The 27,080-nt window shown below is 31.2% G+C and overlaps 2 non-coding genes and 1 pseudogene across 3 annotated transcripts; 1 reads left to right on the forward strand and 2 right to left on the reverse strand.

Moving 5' to 3' along the window:
• Positions 1–4,801: 4,801 nt before the first annotated feature.
• Positions 4,802–8,166, reverse strand: LOC121173565 (acetyl-coenzyme A carboxylase carboxyl transferase subunit beta, chloroplastic-like; annotated as a pseudogene). Its single transcript, XR_005888609.1, has one exon. The product of XR_005888609.1 is annotated as an acetyl-coenzyme A carboxylase carboxyl transferase subunit beta, chloroplastic-like (transcript).
• Positions 8,167–9,178: 1,012 nt separating this feature from the next.
• TRNAS-GCU (transfer RNA serine (anticodon GCU)) lies at positions 9,179–9,265 on the reverse strand. Its single transcript has one exon. It is a non-coding gene; the product is annotated as a tRNA-Ser (tRNA).
• Positions 9,266–10,764: 1,499 nt separating this feature from the next.
• TRNAR-UCU (transfer RNA arginine (anticodon UCU)) lies at positions 10,765–10,836 on the forward strand. The gene has a single exon. It is a non-coding gene; the product is annotated as a tRNA-Arg (tRNA).
• The last annotated feature ends 16,244 nt before the right edge of the window (positions 10,837–27,080 follow it).

Genomic DNA, 27,080 nt, shown 5'->3' on the forward strand with positions numbered 1-27,080 from the left:
TTTTTTAAAATATAAAAAATTATCAAAATAAATTCACCTTTATATAACAAGTTAACAAAATATTTTTAACCCCTGTAAAATAAAATATAAATATATGTTGCCATTTGTACTATAAAATAACAAAATATAATGTAATAATAAAAATAAAATAAGGTGCATCAATTGTAACAATAAACAAGTGTTAGAAATTAAAAACAAAACGCAATGTACGTAAAATATTAACTTCAAAATGGACAATGGCAACATATGTAGTATTAAATAAAATATATTGTAATTTTACCAATTATAAAATGTAGGCCAACATATAAGTAAATAAAAAAAAATCAGGCTAATGAATTTGCATAATCCATCATGAGTTGGTCCAGTTGATGTCATTCAATATTAAGGCCGATTGTGTAACTCATTCACAAAAAATTATTGGCAACTGCTTGGGGGCAGTTAGTATTTTTTGTTGGGACACCTACCAATTTATTGAAAATGTCAAAAATATTCTTATGGATATTTTTATTATAGATAGGAGGTTTAGTTTTTCATTTCTATCGTTTGCAAAATTTCACACTCTTAGTGTAAGTTGTTGTCATTAGCTTCCTTTAGTCTCCTTTTTTGAGCGTTTGTGGTCTCCTTACGTGCGTTACACGGTAGAGTTGGATGGTTATTTATTGTCAGAGAAGAATAGATATGTAAAAAAAAAATTAAAAACATACAGATTATCAATCTATACAACTCATACGGATTCACAATCCGTATGTTTATAAAATTTTTAAAAATTTTAAAATTCGCATGGCCATACAGTTATTAATAATTAAATTTTAAATATTAAATTTTGGTTACAATATTTTTTATAATTACCAAATTTAATATATTTTTAAATTTGATTTCAATCATTATCTTAACTAACAATCTTATCATATTTTAAAATTTAAATTTTGGTTTCAATATTTTTTATAACTATCAAATTTAATATATTTTTAAATTTGATTTCAATCATTATCTTAAACTAACAATTTTATCCTATTTTAAATTTTAAATTTTAGTTTCAATATTTTTTATAATTATCAAATTAAATATATTTTTAAATTTGATTTCAATCATTATCTGAAACTAACAATCTTATCATAATTTAAAGTTCGGTTTCATGATTTTTTATAACTACCAGATTTATTGTACAATTAAAAATTATGTTTCAATAATTTTATACCAAATTTTAATTATTTAAAATTTTTGTTTAAATATTCTTTGTAACTAACAAATTTAAATTATTTTTAATTATGATTTCAATATTTTTCATAAGTAACAAATTCCATATCTTTTAAATATTTGTTTCAATTTTTTTTAAAAGTTAAACAAATATAATATAACAATATTGAAAATTAATTGTTTCATCAATCTAATCTTAATTTTAGCAATCTAATCTAATCTTAGTTTTGACAATCTAATCTAATCTTAGTAATAACTAATATATTTTTTTATAAATAAAATAAATACTTAACATATAAATCATAAAAAATTATAAAATTTCACTATCATTACAAAACAACATTACACTATAAAACAATTTAAATAATAATTGACAAATATATATTTACAATGTAAACAAAAATTTCTAAAAAACCAATTTAGAAGAAAGAAAATTGAAAAAAATTATTCAACAAAAAAAAAACTCATACAGATTAGCAATTCGTATGAGATTTTTTTTCCAGAAAAATGGCATTTTTGTTTGCGACATTGCTTCAAACAACAACATCCAAAACAACAACATCCAGCACCCACGAAGGAAGAAGAAGAAGCACCAATGGAGTGAAACGACATAGGGAAGAGGAAGAAGAAGAACCACAGCGGCACGGGAAGTGGAGGAAGAAGGAAAGAAGAAGAACCATAGCGGCACGGGAAGTGGAGGAAGAAAAAGGAAAGAAGAAGAATCACAACGGCATGGGAAGTTGAGGAAGAACAAGGATAGAAGAAGAACGAAAATGGCGCATGAACAGTGACTTGTACGAACAAGACACTCTTGTTCTTTATTGGCAAAAGGTGAAGGGCATTTTGGCCCTTTCACCTTCGTTGCTGGAAGTCCCAGCAAAAATGCTGGGTGCCCAAAGCAACGACGAAAATTATTTGATTATCTCACGGCTTGTATGTTGAGAGGTCCACTTCAGGTTAATAGTTTTTTCTACATTCTATAAATCTCATAGAAATAGCCATCACCATTGACATTTAACAATCTCGTAATCTAGAACACAATGTATGTATGTTGGACATCAACAAAGCAAGCTAGGCTTAGACAATTCATTGAATAACATGTAAGGTCTTATTGCAAGCTAGGTCTTCCATAAGAATTCATCATAGTCTCAAATAAGCAACAGGCAACATAAGAATGTTCTCTGAATCTCAGAAAAATAACAATATATTCATCACAAAATTAAGCAACAGTAAAACCTCAAATCCCAAATTTGAATTAAAAAAAAATCACCAATCACCATCGTGTCCACTACATCGACACAGAAAATCTGAAAGCCATAACAAACATGCACCGAGTCTTTTTATTATCACCTTGAATATAGGAAGCTATATCTAGGTACATCATATTTCTAATCTATAAATCCAAAATGAAAATTTCGAAAAGAAAACAGGAGAGAATTAAAAGAAATGTATTTTCTTCTTGTAAGATGAAAAATGCAAATGAGTTTCCAATGCTGGAAAATTGAGGATTCCAAACAAGAAGAATTATGGTAGAGGAATTTGAAATTCCAATGAGCTCGAAGCCATTACCAAATGTTGTTTAAGAAATATAAATAGAATTTGCGTTAAACTCAAAAAATGAACACCAGAAAAAGGCCATAGTTTGTAATGGGACTTTCCTAAGTTGCATAAAACACGAAGCTCACTTACTCGCTCCCTCACACACCTCACCTCTCTCACGGTCACACACACACACACGGCAACACACATACAGTGTGGTCACTTGATATAAGATGTAAGAGCACTAACCAGCTGGCGTGGGCGCGACGGTGTGTGCAACGACAGTCACTGCTTAACGGTGGCGCTGCGATGTGTGATAGCGGCTTCGAAAACTCTTCCATGAGTGGCATAACGATGGTGGAGCTCGTGCGGTGGCAACGTGACGGTGGTGGACCTTGTGTGTGGTGGCGTGACGGTGTTGGACTCATGCGCAACGACGCAATGATGAGTGTGAAGGATTTTGAAAATCACCAAATGCAAATTCGTTGAGTCCCTCGTTAGGGTTGGGATCTTTTATTTTGGGTATACTTTTAATTTCTGATGGAAACATAATCTGTCAAAAAAATCCATTGGTAACTTTTATGTTTCCAACAGAAACATAATCTATTGGAAAAATTTGTCGGTAATTTATATTTTTCGATGGAAAACTTGTCCGTGGGTAAATTCCATTGGAAGTTCTCTTTTTTCCCCCACGAACTATGGTCCGTCGATAAATTTTGTCAGTAATGTAATCATTTCCAGTAGAAAACATTCCATGGGAAATATTCCATCGGTAATAACGATTTTTCTTGTAGTGATTTCTGCTAGATCGTGTGCATGTGATTTAGCCTCTTCGAACTTAACCACCTTATCATCAACATGTTCTTCTGATTTGATTTTGAAAACCTTGTCCATCAAGCGTTGGTATGTGGCTCCTGGAATTTTCAAGGCAAAAGGCATGACCCTATAGCAATAATTTATAGACTCTGTTATGAAAGTTGTCTTCTCTTCTCTTCGTCATGGGTAGGGGTGCTCGCGGCTTTGTTTGGTTTGGTTTTTCATCATAATGTCACCCAAACCAAACTTATAAAACATATGCGGCAACATGACCCTATTTTGCAGTTTTTACTAAAATATTGTTTCATTAAAATTTATATACTTTCTTTTCATCTTTTCAATTAAATTACATTAAAAATTGATAATAAAAATCTACCAAACTTATTAATATGTTAAACTTTCTACAATAAAAATTTATCAAACTTTCATATTTTAAACAAAACATATCTTAAAAAAGTTGTCTAAAAAAGAAAATGGTACACATTGTTTAAGTTTCATATACATAACACTACAAAACACTTTGAGACTCAAGTAATATACACATAAAATGCATGGCACTAAAGTAATATAAGTATTGCGGTTTGGTTCAATTTCAAAAAAAAAAAACCGCAAACTGAACCAAACCAATTGGTTCGAGAAAAAAATCATCCAAACAAATCCAAAAAGAACCGATTTGGTTTGGTTTTCGGTTTTTTTAGTGGTTTCGATTTTCATTTTGGATTGGTTTGAATTTGAAACCCTTAATCTTAGGGGTGCATTTGAATTTGGTTGTACCCTGAATACACATCCAGAAAGTTGTGTAGGCGATGCCATGCTGCCCTGTCCACTAGTCGGTTTATAGTGGGTAAGGGATAAACATCTTTTGGGCATGCCTTGTTGAGATCGGTGTAATTGGTGCACATCCTCCATTTTTCACTTAATTTCTTGACCATGACAATATTTGACAACCAAGTTGTGTACTCGATCTCCCAAATAAACCGAGCAGTGAGTAACTTTGTAACCTATTTTTGTATAACCTTTCTTCATTCTTCTCCTACTTTTCTCTTCTTTTGTGCTATTGGTTGGCATCTCGGCATATTTCTAGGTGGTGGCAATGATAGTTTGGGTCAATACCTGACATGTTACATGTTGACCATGTGAATATATCAACATTCGCATTCAACATATAAGTTATGAGTAGTTGTTCTCTTTTTTCTAGCTGTGTGTTAAGGTAGGTCACCTGTCCCTCTCTTCGGCCTAATTGATGAGGTTAAGTTTCCATATTTAATTTCACCCTCAGTTCCTCTTTAGTTCTCAAAGAATCAATACGATCTTTATAAGGTTCCTCTTCGGAATGAAATTCAATAGGATCCAGAGAAACCATGTCTTCATCCATAGGATTCCAAGTACCCGAATCAATCGAAAGTTTGATTCTATCTGAACTGCCCATTTTCAAATGATATCCACAGTATTCACAAATATTCATTTTTGATTTAATTTTTTTTTATAATTTAATCCATAACAATTTTCGCATTCAAGCCACAAATGCTTATATTTTTTACTTTCATCGAGATTATTAGAACTTTCTCCTATAGTGGAATCACTATCATTTGTATCATTCGTACTAGTTATTATACTAGTACTAGAATTATCACTTTCACTACAATTTCTGCCCTTAAAAAAATGTAACTATAAAAATAAATATCATTGTATTTGTCAATATCACCTAAATTGAAACTCTCAATGCAACTATCAATGAAACTAGTAATATTATTGTTAAAACTAAATTGAGTCTCATACATGTAATGATCATCATCATTCTTAGAAACAGTATTCAGATCGCTAGAAAAAAAACCTTCCATTTCTAAATAATCCAAATCCTTGTGAATTTTTTTTTCTATATCGGTTAAAATTTTAGGGTCTTCCCTTAGACTGGTATTTTCAATAGGACCAAGACTATCCATTGATTTACTTAATTCACACCTGTATTCTAACTTCCTATTAAACAACATAGAATTAAACCACCATTTTCCATCGAGTTTTTCCTCTATTTACACCAAAATATAATGAATGTATAGTCATTGGATGAAGAATAAAATAATAGAAATATTCCATTTTGAATATTCTATCTCATGTATTTACTATAAAAAAGTATATAAATCAAATAACTAGGATTAGTAACTGAAAATAATGAAGAGCGAGTTGGTATTAAAAAGAAATGATAATAAAAAAAAATAATAAGAAACATTAAAAAAAAAGCACCTCAATAGGGGTAATCTATTTATCTATTTATAAGTCCAATTACTTCATTTAGTGACTATTTTTTTTTCTTTTTCCTATATTCTATCTTTTATCTCTATACATTTTTTCATTTTGTTTTGAAGATCGATGCAAATTTCATTTCTTTTTCTGGCTATAGAAAACTACATCCTATCATTCTTTATAAACAACAAGAAATAAGAAAAATTAGGTATGAATAGACCAAGAGAGCGGGGGGATAAAAGAGAAAAGAGTTTTAGAAATCTATATACAAGTCATCCACACCCCCCTTTTTTTATTTCATTAATGAAATTTCGTTTGTTGATTCGAGCTAAGTTCCATAAAAACACCAGCCCTTTTTGAAATATCCTGAACAGTTCCTGTAGGTTAAGCGCCTCGTTCAAGGAAATATAGAATAACATGAATATTTAAATAGGTTTGATTCTTTATTGGATCATAAAAACCCACTTTCCGAAGATCTCTTCCCTCTCTTCGAGATCGAACATCGATTGCAACGATTCGATAAACGGCTCATTGGGATAGAGATAGATAAATAATGCACCCCCCTAGAAACGTATAAGAACTTTTATCCTTACGGCTCGAGAAAATAAAAAATTATAATGTATGTAGAAAATTATGATGTCAAATAGATCAATAAAATCATCAAATCAATTAAACTATGACTTAAGTATTTTTCTTTCGTATTTTCTTTTTGAAAAAAAACTCCTCATATTTATAACTCCATAACTCAAATTGGATAATTATCAAATAACTAAAAAGAGAACAAAGCCTTTAGTAGCTATTTCATTTATTGAGTGGTCTCTACTCCCCTTTCTTGCCCGTGTTTCGTTTCTTTATAATTTTTGATAATAGAATTGATGAGACAATTTGAAAATGGTATTTACTTGTTCCATGATCTTTTAGCTTTTCTTTGAATCATTGGGTTTAGGCATTACTTCGGGAATCTTCAATCTTTTCAAAAATGGCAGCAACATACCATTTTTTCTTTCTATGAAAGAATCATACAAATAGAAGGTTAATTCCTGCGGCTACACTTTTGATCAAAACAGTTTTACTAATTCCAACCATTTTTTTGAACCTTGCTCAAATTGGATCCTTTCTATTTTTCTATCAAAAATAAACTTACAAAGTTTTTCTAACTTATTAATTTTTACTAACCTTAGATACTTGCCCCTGATAAATGAATAAACTCGAGCTCCATCATGTACTATTTACATCATCAACTTACATCATCAACTGCTTTCCTGTCCCCAAAACAATAAGTTCTAGTGGAACAGAACAAATGATGTCGAGTCAAGAGCATGTTCATTTCTATATACTAGAAAAAATGGCAGATGTAAGAATCCACAGCTAATCTAATCATGTCTTTCAAGTCGCACGTTGCTTTTTACCACATCGTTTCAAACGAAGTTTTACCATAACATTCCTTTAGCTTGGATCCAGTATGTAATTGATTCAATTATGGAATCATGAATAGTCATTGATTCAATTGATACATACTAATCTATCCTTTTTAGGTCAGGGTTTTTCTTCTATATAACGAAAACTTTTTTTAAAGTAAAGACGTAAATGAAAATTAACTCGGTATTTTATCAATCTATTTTCTACTCTCTTTTTAGAATTTGTAAAGTAGAAAAATGGGAATTTAAAAATATTAGAAAAAAAGAAAAAAATTATAAAATTGAAAAAATTATAAAATTATAATAGATATATATAATGAAATGATTACATTAAAACAATTTTTATACAAAAAAGAAAGTAACAAAAACTCGACTTGTTTTTGAATCCACATATTCGAAAGCAAGTCGATTTAGATTAGAGACGAATAATTCAAAAAGGGGGATAATTTTAATTCTGATATACAATTTGTATTCCAATATGATATACATCATGAATGGATATGCTCTGGGACGGAAGGATTCGAACCTCCGAATAGTGGGACCAAAACCCGTTGCCTTACCACTTGGTCACGCCCCATTTTCGATTTTATACTAATAAACACTATTATTTATATTGGTTGTTCGTCAATTCCAGTTCAAAAATTTCTATAGAAAAATTTGTTGCTAGTATTTTTATATGTGTATCTACATATCTATCTATATCTATCTAGATATAGATAGGATAAGACTCAATTTATTGATCATTACGTACAATTCTATTAAGATATTGTATAGAAGTGTGATTTATTCAATTTTTTTTATTTCAGAATAAAAAAAGATTTTGAACTAGATAAGTTCAAATCAAAGAAGGATTTTGGAGGGTTTTATCTTATTTTATTCATTTTTTTTAGTTTTATTCATAAATTAATATTAATTTCTTTTCCTTTTTATTGTATTATATATATATATATATATATATATATATATATATATATATATATATATATAAAATACAATAAAAATGAAAATTCTAATTAAAAAAACAAAAATAATTTATATTTTCTTAAAGAACAAAATGTTTGTTATGCTTAATATCTTTAATTTGGTCTGTATTTGTATTCACTCCATCCTTTATTCAAGTAGTTTTTTCTCGGCGAAATTGCCTGAAGCCTACGCTTTCTTGAATCCAATTGTGGATATTATGCCAGTAATACCCTTACTCTTTTTTCTTTTAGCTTTTGTTTGGCAAGCTGCTGTAAGTTTTCGATGAGATCTGTAATTTGAGTAATGTCTTAAAAAAATTAAGAATTTATCAGAAAACTAAAATTCGAACATTTTAACAATTTAAAAGATCAAATAAGTCTTACAGTGTGAATTATCGATTCCAATATTGAAATTTTTGGATATATACAAAAAAATACGGACCATCTCATCATCTACATTTTGCCAATTGAGAAGTCCTAATCCTATTATTCAATTTGAACCCATCACCAATAGAATACCTAGATTATAGATATGAAAGAATATTTTTGGTAAAAGTAATTATTGATAATTTTTAATAAAAGATTCGACTCTTACTACAAATCCATTTTCGAAACTTATCTTATATATCTCCTCACAAAAATTTAATTTTTTAGAAACTTAATATCAAAAGAAACAAAATTTGTTGTAATATAAGAGAATTTATTCTCTTTCTTTGTCGTTTTTTAATTATCTTGGAGATTTTATAATGCTTACTCTAAAACTATTTGTTTACACGGTAGTGATATTCTTCGTTTCTCTTTTCATCTTCGGATTCCTATCTAACGATCCAGGACGTAATCCAGGGCGTGAAGAATAAGAAAAAGATGGATTCTGTGTTTTTCTTGCTTGTGCTGGATTTAAAAAAAATTTAGGATTTTCTTTATTTTAACATCTTTAACCAGTAAATAAAAAAATCAAACAAACAAGGAAAACAAAGAAGTCAACAAAAAATATCAAATTATCAACGGAAAGAGAGGGATTCGAACCCTCGGTACAAAAATTTGTACAACGGATTAGCAATCCGACGCTTTAGTCCACTCAGCCATCTCTCCCCAATTGAAAAATAGAATTACTTTGTTTATGTTATATCACATAAACAAGAAGCGCAAAAAATGGAGCTTGAAAAAAAAAAGACTTCTCTTTATCTTATTTTTTTTATCTTATCTCTTTTTTTTCTATTTGATTTCGATTCATTATTATATTCTTTATTCTTCTATTTTTTAGTTTCCTTTTTTCTTTTTCTACAGCCAAAGAGTCCGGCTAGTACCTAGTCGGGCTCTTTTTATTCCCATGAATATTGAATAACAATGATTTATTTGAATTGAATGTACTTTATTAAAAAAAAATACCTTCAACAAAAACAAAATCCAAAAATGTAATTCACCCCGTTTTTCAAATTTCATTAGAAGATACTCTAATTAAACATGTCAATACTCGAATTATTAGAATATTGAATATTATGCCCCTCTATTTCTTTATTGATTTTGTCTGATTGCTTTGTTCGACAAAAGATACAATAATTGTATTGTAGCGGGTATAGTTTAGTGGTAAAAGTGTGATTCGTTCCATGGACCCCTAAATAGTTAAGGGATCCCCCGTTTGATTCATATTCCGATCAAAAACTTTATTTCTTACTTAAAGGGAATCCTTTATACCCTCAATGAATGATTTGCGGTATAATATACATTATCGTAATTTGTATACAAGAAGAATCAATTCTAAATTGACAACTTGAGTTCTAAAATTATGAAACATAAGTTTTTGGAATTGGATCTATAATCCGAATTTTTTTTAGTATGACGAAAGGATCTATGGAGAGATATATAGAAAGTTTATTTCTAATCGTAACTAAATCTTCCATTTTTTTGTATAGTAGATATTGAAGCAAAATAGCTATTAAACGATTCTTTTAGTTTACTAGAGACATCTACATTTTTTTAGCTCGACAGAAATTTTATACTTTTCCTAAAGATTCTATTAAATAGAAATAGAGAACGAAGTAACTAGAAAAAAACAGATTATTATAATACTGCTCTTCTAGAGGGATCATCTAAAAAGCAAGATGTTTTAAACTTATTCATACAAAACAAAAAGGCTGACATAGATGTTATGGGTCAATATTTTGATTTTCCATCTCTTAATTTTTTCTGTAAAGGAGCCGAATGAAACAAAAGTTTCATGTTCGGTTTTGAATTAGAGATGTTAAATTGAAATCAAAATGATGAATCAACGTCGACTATAACCCCTAGCCTTCCAAGCTAACGATGCGGGTTCGATTCCCGCTACCCGCTACCCGCTACCCGCTTATATTCTCTATTTATTCTATTTGAATCTATCTTTTTTCTTATAGAATGAATCTAGAATTTTAAATGAATTTGTCAATTCTTTTTTTTAATTTCTTAATTTAGTTTTAGGTATTTATTTTAGGTATTTATAACAAATTGAATTTTATTTATTTTCTATAAATTTTCTATATATAGAATATAGAATTCTTTTATTCTTTAACCTTTTTTAGTTAATAAGGTTAAAGAATAAAAGAAAAAAAATAGAAGCGTCCATTGTCTAATGGATAGGACAGAGGTCTTCTAAACCTTAGGTATAGGTTCAAATCCTATTGGACGCAAATTGTTTGCATATATTTGCATATATATGCAAATATATGCAATTTATACCTCTACATCTTCCATGTCGACCAAAGATACCATGTTGATTGCTTTGAATTCATCAAACTCAGACATAGGGGCGAGTTTTAGGCTTGCCATGTAGCAATCTCGAGCTACTTTTAAGTTTTCATGGATTGCTATGATTGACCCTTGATAAGAAAGGAACTTCATTGCGACATGTGGGGTGGATACTATAGCCCCAAGAGCATTGACTGATAGTTGATCGAGTAATATATTATACGAGGTGCTAGCGTGCACAACAATGTACCATACTTTGACTTCTTTATGTCAAGTCTCTCCACTATCAAACTTTGTGGGTAACTTTATGCAGCCTCTGGTTCTCACCTTTTCACCAGCAAACCCAAAGAGTGGATCATCATGGGCTTACAGTGTTGACTTAGGTATTTCTAGTTGCTTGAAGGTTTTCCAAAACAAGATGTCAATTGAGTTTCCTTGGTCTACGAGTGTCTTCCTCACAAGACAATTGGCTATCTCCACGGTGATGACCATGAGATCATCTTGATTCGGATCCAAGCCCTTAATATCCAAACTTGTGAATGTTATGTCTAGCATCTTCATTGTGTTTTAAGTGACCACCATATTCACATATCGTACATTTTGCAAGTGTTTTTTCCTTGCCGAAGAGGTGTTTTCTCCATCCGTGAAGCCTCCAGCAACTGTGTTTATCACTCATTAAGGCTGCTGATCAACCTTCTCGATTCAGCCTATCACGATCTGTTCCCGGACCTTTTTTGTAATCTCGATACCTGGAGTTTTGGTATTGAGATGATGATGGTTTATGAAAATGTCTTTTAAACATCCTCGCTAGATGAGGTCTTCAATCTTGTCTTTGAGTGTCATGCACTCCTCCGTTGAGTATTCTCAGTTCTTGCGATACTAACAATGTTTAGAGGGGGCAACTCTTGGTGGAGTGTTAGGGCATTTTGGCATTACCATGACTTTGGTAGCGAGGGCTTGTTCAAGAATCCTCGCCCTACTAGCATTGACTGAAGTGTAGTAGTTGTATCAAGGTCCACGGATTTTGCATGACCACTTTTTTTCTTTTTGAGTGTCTCTCTCCATCTTTTTCTTAGGGTTGGACGCTTCATTTCTTAGTTTTCGGTTGTATTTAGTGAGCTCTTCCAACTGCATGTACTTGGTTGCTCAAGAACATAGGTCATCAAGGTCTGCCCTTGGATCCTTAGGCCTTCATGTCTTATTACCTCATTAGGTAATATGCCCTTGATTAGAAGGGTTTAAAGGGATTGTAATGTTTGTTACTAAAATAATCTTGATAATTTACTAAGTGAGATATTTTCTAGTTGTTTTGAGTTAGGAAAGTACTCAGGTATTTGGCATAGCTGAGTACTTGATTACATGAGGATCATCATTGTTGGTTGGGGGAGAATATTCAGGTATTCAACTTAGCCAAGTACCTGAATGCTTTGAGAGTTACCTTTGGTGTCTAGGTGGGGAGAGTACTCAGGTACTCGGTCTAACTGAGTACCTCAATACTTTTAGAGTTACCTTTGGTGTCTAGGTGGGGAGAGTACTCTGATATTCGGCCTAGCCGAGTACCTAAGTACTTTGAGAGTTATTTTTTATGGTTAGATAAATCGAATACTCGAACAAATGTAAGCCTTATTTGGTCGCACGTGGAGTGTTTTGGCCAATGAATGCTTCAATATTTTAAAGGTGTTATTGAGGGGTGTTCTCAGGTATTTAGTTTGGTCCAAATATGTGTACAATATAATAAGTTTGTCAATTTTTTACACTAATTACTTTAAACATCATATTAACAATGATCTTTTAATTGATTAATAATGTAATTTTTTTATAATGATTGTATATAATCATTAAACTCAGTCTTTTTAAATATGAAGGTGTTCGTTCATGATCTCACATTAAAAATCACTTTCTCTTTATCTCTTGATGCTTCAATACTTATATTGCTATTCAATACTTTTGTTATAATTGAATTACATTTTTGAGATGGACTAAAGCAATATGTGAAATTCATATTCCCCTGTCCCATTATAATATGTCAATTTTGATTTATGTTGCCCATATTACCTATCCATCTATCTATATCTATACACTATATGTAAAGAAAGCTTGAAGCTTTCTTAGCCGTAGGATCAAAATTCCAATTTAACATCAACACCGTGGATTTGATCCAATAAATGTCTAGCATACTTTAACATTTGTGAGTCTTTGGATCGAAATTCTAATTTGACAACAATTGTTGATTTGATTCAATAAATGTCTAACATTTGTGAGTCTTTGGATCAAAATTCTAACTTGAATACTTGTGGACATTAAATCAAGATTTAAAATTCATAACAACCATTGATTTGGCTATGGGCAAATATTTTGTGGAAAAAAGATGCTTAGATGTTTTAGAACCATTAAATGTTTTTTATATTAATTTGACAACATCCATTTATTTTATTTAATGCAAATCCATTAATTTTATTAAATGCATTTCTTTTAAAACAATATTAAAAAATTTAGAATAATTTTTTTATAATCTTACAACTCCAATTGATTTCATGTTATTATATTTTTAAAATACTGCTACTAATAATAATTATTTATAATATATTATTAAATAATATGTGAATATATATTTTTTTAAAAATGGTGTATATATATATATATATATATATATATATATATATATATATATAAATATTTAATAAGAGTTAACGTTAATAGAAGTTTAATTATTTACATTAAAATATATTTTTTGCACCATTTAGTATTTAAATGTTGTAAAATAATTTTTTTACACATATTTGTAATGTTTACTCACTAATTAAATTTGATTTAGTAGAAATTAATGAAAGGAATCTCAAAACTTTTAATAGAAATTAAAAATTATCATTTTAAAACAATGATTAATATAAACTGTTTGCAAAAATCATTGAATTAAATCTCAAATATGAATCTAAGGTTAACTTATGATGAATATAACATGTATATAAAACAATAGTCATTAATCACAAAGTCAAAAAGTTATAAAAGCATTGGTAACAAAAAAAAAACATTAAAAGTTTATGAAAATCATTCGTACTTGTGATAATGGTCACTCTAATGTCCAACAAGAAACGTCGTGATGACGATACAAACAAGAAAACGAAAAATGTCTACAAATTACATTCAACATTGGATATGTTATACTCAAATCTTCAGGAAACTTGTGGTGACATGATATAATTGTACTCTTTTCACTACTAGAAAGAGAACCTTCTACAACGGTTTTGGGACCCATTTAAAGATAATTTTGAATCGTCTTTGAATACGTCGTGAAAAATTAAGACTTTTTGTGATGGTTGTTAAAACACCGTATTAGAAAAATTATCATTCTAAGATGGTTTTTAGACAAATAACCGTCTTAGAATGTATTTTCTTTAAAGAAAATTGAGAATTCTGAGAAGGTTTTTCTAAAAACCGTCTTAGAATGTTTATAATCTAAGATGGTTCCTTAAAATGTCTTTTTTCATAAAAAAATTTAAAAAATTGATAATTCTAAAACGGTTTTTGGGAAAAACCGTCTTAGAATGTATTATTTTTTAAACAAAATAATTTAATAAAATTGAGAATTCTAAGACAGTTTTTCAATGAACCGTCTTAGATTGTCTTTTTACAAAACAAATAGAATGTCTTTTTTTTTTTCTTTCTAAAAGAAGTTCCTCTTTCACCCATATTGGTAATTATGCAAGTTCTTCTTTCCAAAGCCAAAGGCAACAGCAAGGCAAAATCAGGGTTACCATTCTAGCACCAACAAGAATGAACCAACTCAAAACATATATAAAGCAAGGCAAAATAAGGGTAAATTTTGAAGATGGACAAAAGGAAACAAACTCTAGCACCAATGAGACTGAACTAACTTACCTGAACAATTGACAAGAGTGAATCAATCCCATCTAAGGTAGAAGCATGCAAAGGAATGCCAATAACAGGCAAGGGAGTAAAAGAAGCAACCATACCTAAGATTTGAGGCTTAATTAATGGCAAAAAGGCACTACCTTAGGATAATTATATAAAGCAGAATTTAAATAATTTACCAGGCAAGTGAATTGCACCACTTGCACTAGCAATAATGACTTGTAAAAAGGACTCAATACAACGTCAAGAAAAAAAAACATTGAGGCATATCCAGAGTTGATGGAGAAAAAAGTCAGAACCTGTCCATCCTTAGTCAAGAACAATTCAACTGCAAACACACCAGCACTTTCAAGAGAGTTAACATTGGGTGTCTGTAAAATTATTATTGTGAATCGTGTTTGATTATATTTGTCCATGAGACTAAAGAGTCTTCCAAAACATAAAACAAAAAAAATAGTATGACTTATAATTAATATGTGGAACCTTTAATATTAATCTTTTGAGAGCTATTTTTTGTGTTAGCGGCAAAATAGGGGACAAATAAGATACAATCCATGATAAAGCTTGGTGTATTTATGTTTTATGGAGTTTTAAAATGTTGTGCACATGCTCGATGTACTAAAAAATAGTTTTTTTTACTACTATACTATGTAGTTATTAAACTAATTAACAAAATTATAAGCAAATAAAAAACATAAATATCCATTCAAACAATGCAATAAATCTATACTATGTAGATTTTTTTACTGCTATACTTTGTAGTTATTAAACTAATTAACAAAATTATAAGTAAATAAAAAACATAAATATCCATACAAACAATGCAGTAAATCTATACTATGTAGATTGTTCTTTACTGTTATACCATGTAGATATTAAAATAATTACCAAAATTTTAAGAAATAATTATTACACATGTAGATCAATAATTACTCTTTCAAAAGTTATTATTTGTCAAATAGCTAGTTATTTGTTAAAAGTTAAATATTTAAATAATTGTTGAAAAAATAAATCAATCCCTTTCTCATATGTTTTTGAATCAGTTCTTGCCTATAAACAAAACACTTTGGTAATAATAGTGTTATATTGACAAATGATGAAAATAATAGTGTTGAAGTGTAGGGCCACACCCAAGTTTTAATATAGCCCCCCCTCCCCCAGAACAATAACTATATAACTGAAATTCTTATTAGAATTAAAAATGTATGAAATTTCAGTTCAGGACAACAAATTCAACATCATATTGAGCAATAAATGTATTTGTTTACTTTAAGTTTCAATTTTCCTTCTTCATCCAACCCAAATGTGTAACTAACAATGCTTGTGAATAAGCCAAGATTTGTTGCAGCAGCTAGATACATCACACATAAAATCAAATATTTTTTTTATCATCATCCCTGAAAGCTTAAGACAAGATGAAAAACAAAACATATAATGAAATTCTTGTCGTAAAAAATAGATATATATACTTTGTGTTAGTCGGTTGCGCCCAGACCTCAAGCCTATTAACCTCATGCTGGCATAGCATTAAGTGTGTTCGGATGTAGCAATTTAATAGGAGAATTCATTTTTTCAAGGAATTTAAAATGATTCATGATAAAATAGCTTGTTTGAATAGAGTATTTGAAAAGAGATTTAATTTTTGGTATTTTATTAATCATTTTGATGGACTAAAACAGTGGGATTTCAAATTCTCTCAAAAAATATAGAATTTGAAATTCTTTTTATGGAGATGCTCACTCTAACTCATGTTCTTGCTCGCGACTCTTTCTCGCTCAACACTCACAACTATGGGTGACTAAAGTTTTTACAAACGATATCGACATAAGTTGTTTTTCACTGACGTTGGCTGATGTTTTTTCAGTCAGAAATTTTTTGTATGATGTCAACCAAAGCTATTTTTTGCCATATCGACTAAGATTTTCTTTAGATGATGTTGGTTAAGGTTATTTTCTCACTGACGTCAGTCATGGCAAATTTTTGCTAACGTCGGCCAAGGATTTTTTTGGCCATTGTCATCCAGGTTTTTTCAGTTAATGTTGACCAATGATTTTTTTTGCCGACGTTGGCTAGATTTTTTCTACTAACATCGGTCATGACTAAATTTTGAGTAGACACCTTTTAGGGTTTTTCAGCCGACGTCAGCTAGGTTTTTCTAGCCAACATCAGCCAAAGTTATTTTTAGCCAATATCGGCTAGGGTTATTTTTTAGCCGATGTTAGCTAGGGTGTTTTGGCTGATGTCAACTAGATTTTCTTAGCCGACATCGGTTATGATTTTTTTGCTGACATCGACTAGGGTTTTTTGGCTGACATCAGCCAGAGCTATTTCTTAACCACATTAGCTAGGCTTTTTGGTTGATCTTGGCTAGGATTTTTTCTGCTAACACCACCTAGGTATTTTTGACCGACACCGGGCATGACTATTTTTAGTCGACATCGACTAGGTTCTTATAGTCGACATCCACTAGAGTTTTTTCGGTCGACATCGGTCAAAGCTATTTTTTAGCCAACATCAGCCAAGGCTATTTTATAGTTGATGTAGGGTTGGGTTTTTTGTCCGACATTGGTCAAGGCTATTTTTTAGCCAAATTCAACTAGGGAATTTTAGGTCAACGTTGACCAATGATGTTTTTTAGCCGACATCGGATAAGTTCTATTGGTCGGCATCAACCAAGCTATTTTTTAGTCGATATTAGGTAGATTTTTTTCTCAACGCTTGCTAGGATTTTTTAGGCTGATGTTGGCTAAAAATACCATTGGTCAATGTCGTTCAAAAAGATCCTAGCCAGTGTCGGCCAAACAAAACCCTAGCCGATGTTGGTAAAAAAATCTAGCCAACATCAGCTGAAAAATAGACTTAACTAACGTTAGCCAAAAAATAGCCCCAACTGACGTCAGCTGACAAATATTCCCGGCATACTTTGACAAAAAAAAAAAACCATATTTGATGTCGACTGAAAAATAGCCTTGGTTGGTGTTGATTTAAAAACATCACTGTTTGTGGTCAGACAAAACAACCCTAGTTAAAATTATCAATATTTTGTATTTATAAATTATTAAAAATTGAAAATGTTTATTAATTAATACTTCAAAATTAGATTGTGTTTATTTTCTATAAATTTTAATATTAAAATTTCATCTATTTAAAATATAAAATTGAAATTTTGCATATGGAGGAAATTGAATTGCCCTATCCAAACAAAGAATTTAAAATGAAAGAAATTTGAATTGACTTATCCAAACAAAGTTTGAAAAATGAAGGAAATTAAAATCAAAGCAATTCAAATTCTAGACATTTCAAATTCCTTGAAATTTTGAAATTAGCCAAACACAAGGTAAAAGTATTGCCTCTGTTTTTCTCTTCCTACATCATAGTTCTCCATTTGACCCCAAACAGGATTATAGTGATCACTCTATCACAAATGTAGGAATTAGCCTTAGGATATTTTAAGTCCATTAGGAAAGTTAAAACCATTTTCATAGAGAAAGATGAACAAATAAGTACATGATAATGATTTTAAGATTTAAAGTCAACAATTTAATGTTCCAAAGTCCCCAGTGTAAGCACTAAGCAGATGTTAATGCTAGACACAGTATTATTACCGCATCAGCCAAAGCCTTTCCATTTTCTTGTCCATTTCCTTTTGAACCAACTTGGACGATATCTCATTTCATATTTGAAAGGTATTGAACAAGTAGAGAAAAAGACTGAGCCTCAAACTGAGCAAAGTTTGTATAGTTTGTGTCATACCATTCAGGCTCAAAAGCAAACCAACCCAAAGATGCCCTACAAATGCAGCAAAAAAATTCAATTAGTAAGAAAGGTGAACATGATGAATCCAATTTTGGTCCCTATCTTTGCAAGAAATTATTGCTCTAGCAGAATATCCCATGACAATATTTATAAAAGCCTAAAAATCTACTTTACTGTAGAGCTAACATGAAATACCAGACAAGTCCTTCCCTCCTTAGTATCCTAATATGCATAGTTATATCATGAGTAACTGGAAATTAGCTTCAAGATTTCTAGGTTAAAGATACAAATATGAAAAAAAGGATGAAAGTGAGATAGAAGAGAAAATGACAATATGAATATGAAAACTTAACTACAAAATAATCATAACTTAAAAAGAGTAAAAAGAAGAAGAAGGGAGCTATATGTGTCTTGTACCTAGAGTTAGTGACTACTCCACCCCTGAACATAGTGACTATAGGCAAAAAGAACATAATGTAGTTATAGTAATTATAAGTTCTTACCAATTCCAATTTTTGTAAATTTAGTCGAGAAAACCTGTTCCATGTAAGGGTGAAGTTATTATAAAAAAAATATATAAAGGGTGTACTTTCCATGAGGTTGGTCAATTCCTCAACAAACTTATGCTCATACTGAACTTCTTCCTCCCAATGCCTCCACTTCATTGCAGCATAACCCGTGCCATGAGCATGTAGCATCTTCTCCTTTTCAGCAACAAAGTTCTCCATTTCTTTATCTTGGACCTCAACAAATTTCAAATACGCTTCCACCCTACATCCAGAGAAGTCAAATTCACTCAAAAGCCATTGAAAAATATAAATACCACTATCCAAATAACTAGATAATAATTTTTTAACCTACTACGGTCAACCAGGGGTTTGAATAGTTTGCACAAAGTTATAAGTTCAAACCTCAAATCCATTATTGTACACACACAAAACAGGATATAATTTTTCTACACATGTACATAATAGGGAGACTGGACCAAGAATCTTTATCAGTTCCTTGCTCTACAAAATGCTTGCGGAGACGCTTCGCCTCTAGATAGCCACTAGTTGAGGCTTCAAATCAAAACACTCATCCCTGTTCTCTTTGCACAACTCTTCCCTCCTCCTCCTCCTCCGCCACGCACACCACCACCCTAAGCTCCTCCGATAGCATAAGCGTGTTCATTTACTGCTTTGCGTAAAGCGGCCACATCACCATGGGAACCCCATTTAGAATGCTCTCCAAAAAGAATTCCAAAACATAATGGCATGCTGGAGGTCGAGCATCTCGTCGTAGAGCTTGTTGATGTTGATGTCAACAAGGACGAGCTCGTCAGTAAGGTCCCGAGTAAGGATGGTATGCGCAATGGCCATTCCCACGTTGCCGACGCTAATCATGGAGATTTTGTTGTGGCGCTTGGTTGGAAAGGGAGGAGCCGCGTTGGTTACTCATTTAGGGTTTCACTATGAACAAAGAAAGCGAGAATAAGAGAGAGAGAGAGAGGGTCAGTGCACACACTGCCTGATAAGAGAGAAAGAAAGCGCGAATTGAAAAGACAACCATTCAAAGACGGTTTTGTAAAACCATCTTTGTATGAGGTTAAATTATGAAAGTTTTTTTAATAACCGTCCTTAAATTCACAATTCTAAGATGATTATTCAAAAAAACGTCTTCATTATTAATGAATTCAATTATAACTCTGCCAATGCATTATTTTCAAAGACGATTTTTGTCAATCATCTTTGTTGGCACGTCATAGTAAACTGTTTATGCTGTAGTGCTTTAGTCAATGAAAAGATACAAGTAGAAGTGGTATATTCATATAATTGTTATCAGTTATTCATGTTGCTACAGTTGCTATAGTTGCAAAAAATGGTTAGTGGACCAAACTAATGTATAATTTATGTTTCAATTTCAAATCCTTTTTTCTCTTCTTTCCATTTTCCTATTTGCTCTATTTATTTGCACATTTTTGTGACCAGGAGCTCATCATGTAGACCGAAGGTACTCGAGTAAGGAAAATCCACAGTGGCCTAAAGATGTAAGGAAACAAGAGGTAAATATCCACAGTGACCTATTTTAGTGTTTAAATGAAGGTTGCTAAATATTCTCAATATTGCAATGACATCATAAGCTTATCCGATTACAATATTTAACTAACACCTAATGTCACGTGGATAAAGTTTTCAAGATTTGTTATAATTAAGTTTAAATGCTCTTTATACTAACCAAATAGTAATCAATGTCAAAACAAATAAAAATAATAATTCAAACCAATATGCATTTATTTCTCACGAGTATGATGCATATACAATTATACTAAAATCTATTTGTATGACAGAATATTAATTACAAACATGATTAGAGAATAAACAAACTTCCTACTTGCACCCACCCTTTAATGTTACAATAGCCACAATTTTTTTTTCTACTGAAATAAAAGGTAAACAACACGTAAATGGTGATGGTCATATAGTTGAACCTACTTGGCAAGTCTACTAAAGTTGGAAATCAGGGAATAAATGACCCAGGTGATATCAAGCCCATAAAGGCTTTCAAAAATAGTTTCTCTAATCTTCAAGAGTATACAGAAAATAGTTAGTCAATATCCCCTGTCTATTAGCTAGGTAGATTGCTACAAAAAAAAAATGAGAATTACACTCCAACCACATGCACCAAAGAGTCACATACACAACGCATTGCCACAAAAATCTGGCTTATCTATGTTAACCAAAAGCCAACAAAGTAGTTGTCAAAACCTGGTCCAAGGACCAAGGGCACCGTAATGACAAAAATGAAAAACAAAGACTTCCATGAAGAAACAGTTACATGGCACCGTAATATTTGATTCCATTCAACATAATAGTTATAGACAATGCTCAATCTTCAAAATTCTTGCTTCCGGTAACTAAAATCATAGCAGTGTCCATAATTTATTCTAAAACAAATATTTTACACTATTAAACAATTAGACAATGCTCAATCATTTATAATATTCCTCTCGAAACAATTTCTTTGCCACTTTAAAGGTTTAAATAACTGCATGAGTATCAAAACGGGAACCAGATCTTCCAGCAACAACATAATCAATAGCATTAACATTCTTATCGTTAATATTCTTCCTTAATTTCAAGCTCCTAAGCAATAACTTCATTTTTAACTTCCATAATTCCTTTCTTCTTCCTAAAATTGTGTTACACAATCATCCATGCACCAAAAAGGCTCTCATCCTCATTATTGCCTTGTGAAGCATTAATGGAAACATTAGGGTTGGCAGATGTGGATATAATGTCAGCCCTAATGGTATGTTGCACAACCACCGTGTTCACCACTAACTCAATTCTTGCCTCCGACGAATTCTCCACCGGACTTTCGGTTGGCACTGCTACCCTATCCATGGAGGGATCCTTCTTATGCCCCACATGCCCACCACAAAGCTAATGGAGTGGAGTCCATAATGCTACAAATTCAGTTTATGGACTCTAACATAGATATGTGATTCCAAAGGTTTATACAAATCTAACTCCATGCAAATCCTCGCATACTTCCCTCTCGATTGGATAGATGTCAGTTTATCTGCCTTAAGGGATTTCCTCAGACTCATTCCAATTCTTTTCAAAAATACATCATTATAGAGTTCAATAGGTAAACATTGAACCTTAAGCCAAACTGCTACATTTTTCATTTTCTCCACATTTGTCAAGAAAAAAGGAAGCCAACGCTGAACTATAAGGTAGTGATCAACCACCATCCACGGACCTTCAAACAGAGCAAAATTGTAATCATCATGAGTTGTAAAGACAACTTGATAATAACCATCGTGGAGATTTATTATCTGAATGATGCCATTCCGAGCCTAATTCCTTTGAATCTTTGTTTCTATCATGCGAAAGTTGATTCTTCTTCCGAGAACATTTACCACCAGCATATTAATCCATGGTGAAGCCCATCGAAAAAGTTCTACATCCATCAACGAAGTAATAAGTCAATCAAATTTCGGCACCTCAGCCAACACATCCCCTTCCATAGTATTTTCCAACTCCATAAGAGCACCGTCCCCTCCTCCTATCAATTTAAGCAAATTTATCCACAAAGGAGAAACCTTCTAAACCTGTCTTCTCACCCTCCTTAATTTTCTTTGTACTCCTATGAAGTAAATCCTCCTCTTCAAGAGATGAGGAAGAGCCATTTTTTTCACAAATCCTAACAGATTGGAATGGTATGCTCTGGTTGCTAATGTCAAGTTTAAACATATTTTTTTCACTTTAGTATCTGATGTTGATGCTATACGTGTTTTATTTCTACATATTTTCTTCAATGTTAATGCATCCCAACAAAGTGTTATTGAAAAAGAGACTTCTTAATTTGGTGTGTATTTTTTATTTATTAATTTTTTTATAGAATTAAATTATTGTAGTTAATAACTCATTTAATAGTTTAAAAACAACCAAAGGATATAATTATAAATTGGCTATTGCTATTTTACACCTGCCCTTTATGTTAATGTACTCCCTTCTTATCTTTTATTCTCAAACTACCCACAAAACACACTCCCCTCATCTCTTTCTCCTTCTCATATAATTTTGTTCCAAATTTTTCTTTTAAAAAAAAAAACCTACACACTCTCCATATAAAGCATCACGTTTAACAAAATAATTGACGTCACAATGCTCTTCAATGTCACAAATTAATCGTCCACTCTGGCAGTCGTTCTCAATGTTGCTAACATGAATCCCACTGAGATTCATTATTTGTGTGTATGAGCTCAATTGGATACTTGAATTGAAGATTAAATATTTAAATTGTACTATATCAAGATTATAAAAAAATGAATTCAATAATGACAATAAATATATCTCAAATAGTGATGTTTACAATAGAGTCAAAACTGGAGACACATTAAAATAGTGAAAGAAGCTCTCACAAGGTTTGACATTTAGAGGTTCAACATTCACTAATGTATAATCAAGATTTTAAAAAAGAAACAATTGAATCTTCAAATAATGAATATCTAGAATCAATTAATGTTGATTTAAATTATTTTATTGGATAATCAATTAAAGTTGAAGAATAAAAAAATGATTTAAATCGGACAATCAATTAATGTTGATTTTTGTAATGACCTACATTTGTTACATGCTCATTTAGGTAATACATATTTAAAACTATTATCATAATATGAAAATGCCTATGATTTTTTTTCCTTTTTCACTTAACACATGTAGGTTTAATTCATCACATAATATACATCATCAAAACATAAAGATATTAAGTCTTATGACTTTACAAAACATAAATTTATAAGGCATACATTACCAAAAAGGTCCTCTTTTAAAGGACATCCACAACAAACCTAAGTATTTATACATATGTCCTAAGTTGGTCCCCACACTATATATAAATATACAAGAATAGGTCAAAAGTGGGATATAAATCCATCTTCAACATCTAAACCCGCTTTAGTCATGAGCGGTCTAAAAACATGCAACATCACCACTATCTACTTCCTGCAAACCACACGATCATCATAGTCATACAACACAAACACAACACAAAGTGTAGGGCTAAATTTATTTATAAAATAAAACATAATTTATTTAACAAGATAAGGATAGGAATATATATTAACTCAAGATAATTCTAATGGAACAATCTCAATTCCAACAACATTCATTAAACACTCAAATGATACTTTAATTTCATATGCAACTACACCATGAAATGTCATGTAGACTCAACTCCCAAAAGATTTTCACCTTTGGGCGATCAACATAGATACATCCTTTAACATAGTCTCACTCTCTTATCATTCAAGGATGACCTACAATTGATCCTGTAAAGGAATTGTGGTTTTATTGAATATAGACAAATGTGAGTATTGACTTACCTCTATAAGATTTGCAAGACTTTACATCTATAGGGATTTACACACTCGTCTATTCTATAGGCTCATTCTCATTAGCCACCACAAAACCCCAAGCACTAGATTGAGAACCCACCAAGCACCTTCTACTTATGTGCCTACTCATATGCAATGTCATGCGCACATCCACAATCTTGATTCCACGTGTTTCCTCTATGTTATAAATTCATCATTTTCCCCATATTATGCTAATGAACCCATCTAGTATTTCACTAAGCACTAGTAAGCCATGTTAGGAAATTCATTTTTTTGTAAAGAAAAATGTTATGATGAGGGTAAGGATTTAAGGTGTGAGAATTCCTTAAACTCTAGTGTAGCATCTTTTAATCCTCATGTCATGTTATGAATGAAGGAACACACTTGACCAATGATATCACATTTCTCATATCATTGATTCACCACTCATATACTCGTCAAATTCATCAACATGCATGTGAGTTTTGCTTATAGATAGTCATCAAACTATCACAAATATCCCAAAGCAAATAAAGAGGCAAGACAATAAAACAATCATAGCAATTGAGTCATTTTACAAACAACTTGTGAAATAGAAATCAGATGAATTAAGAGGCATGTCATACGTTGTTAGAAAGCTTAAGATGTCTTCTTTCTAACCATTTAATTATTTCTTAAAATACCAATTCTTTGTGAATACAGAATTAAACACGAAGGTGTCATGTTCTGTCCTATTTTTTCTGACAACACACTCAACTTTGAACAAAAATATCTCTTTCAATTCTCAATATTTTGACCAAATGTGTATTTTCATGTCCAATAAATAGAATTCAATTTCATTTACTACAGACCAAGTTATCACAAAAATACCAACTAATGTTCTGCCAAAAATGCACTAACCAGCAAGTGTTTCATTTTCATTCCATCATATACTCAATATAAATACCTCAACAATGATTCCTTACACTTTCTAATCAATCAATATACCCAATAACATCCTCAATCAAACTTAATTTTGAAAATCCCTAAATATCCAATCTTAGGTTTCAAAAGGGGAAGAGGAAAAATCAACACATAATCATCCAACACAATATAGCATAGGTTTGAAATCCCTTGATGAAAGCTAGAGGGGGAAATTTGAGGGTTCTAGAAGAAAATTGATTTTTCCCAACTTTTGCTATGAAATCTAATAAAGGAGACTTAGAACAATATCAACATGAGCTTCAATCAAAATTTTAGACATTCCCTAAAAAAACTTAAACATCCCATCTTGGGTTTTTTTTCGAGGAATGATGGAAAAGAACAAATGGATCAAGAAGATGAAAGAGATAGACTAACCACTTGTATCTAGTCAAAGAAGCTTCTAGATTTGGAAGACAAAGTCTCTTGGAATAAATCTTACAATCCAAGCTCTTGTGGAGGAGAAGAAGAAAAGGTTTAGGAAATTTTAGAATGTTGTTGTTTGTAACCTTATTTTCTCTAAACACACCTCATTTTCTCTTCTTTTTTTTTAAACCAAGCTCATTTACACAGATCCAAGAACTTAACTCATATCATCTATATCCACTAAAACAAATCAAGCACGAAAAGCATCATATTTTTTATTAGATATATCAAATAACAATTTAAATTTAATTTCTCTTACATTATTAATCAAAAACTTAGTCACGGAATTAACAAAAATACAATAGTATCATTTTAATTTATTATTAGGCTCATAGAAAAGTGCTTCGAAATGCATTGAGCAAGAAGAAAACATGTGTAAAAATACATAGGAATTGACATGTGGCAAAATTTTCCCCAAAAGTGAGTAAGAAATGTATAGTACTAGATTTGGACCCATGCAATGCACAAGGATCATAATTATTATTTCATTAAATTTAATTACCATTCATTTAAATTAGATTTAATTATTTACTATTAAAATATAATTATATATTTAACATGCTATATACACCAGAGACAGATCATATCCATTAACCCATAATGATCATAAAAAACTTTTGTAGCTACATATTGTTTGCAAACATATTAGTAATTACGGGTGAACATAGGCTAGGCCAAACAAGTCCTTCGTTAAATAGGCCTAGCCTGTTTAAAAAACTTAAGGCCTAAGTCTGGCTTGTCGTCTGGCTTGTCACCGATCATTGGCTTTATTTTTAGGCCTTACCTAACCTATTTGAAAGTCTAAGTTGTCCTATTTCATATTAAATTTTAATTTCTATTTACGTGGATAATAGGCTGATAAACCATTGAGAAAACTCTATGTGAATCTAGCTATAATCTATAAAAGAAAATTGTTACTCAACACATAAGACAAAAGTGGAAAAAGTCGAACTAAGTTTTATAAGAGTTGAGTCTAACATGTTAATTTTGTGAAGTGTCATATAGATGTTGCAATCTTCCAAGAAGATAGAAGATTTGGAATGTCGGCTTGCTTGAGAGATTCAAATGGCCAATTTATTTCTGCCATGACTTCTTGTTATTCAGGTATCCCTTCACCCTTAGAGGTGGAATCTAGAGCTCTCCATCTCACCTAAATTGGTTATCTTTGACAAATCACAACAACATAATTGTAGAGACTGCTTGTAAGCAAACCACGGATAGCATCAAGTCTAGAAAATTTTAGAATAATGAAGCTTATGATATTATAAGGAATTGTGTTGCTAAAGTATCATGTTTTCAAAACTG

The sequence above is a fragment of the Glycine max genome, chromosome 15 (assembly GCF_000004515.6).
Source record: "Glycine max cultivar Williams 82 chromosome 15, Glycine_max_v4.0, whole genome shotgun sequence".
Taxonomy (NCBI): Eukaryota; Viridiplantae; Streptophyta; class Magnoliopsida; order Fabales; family Fabaceae; genus Glycine; species Glycine max.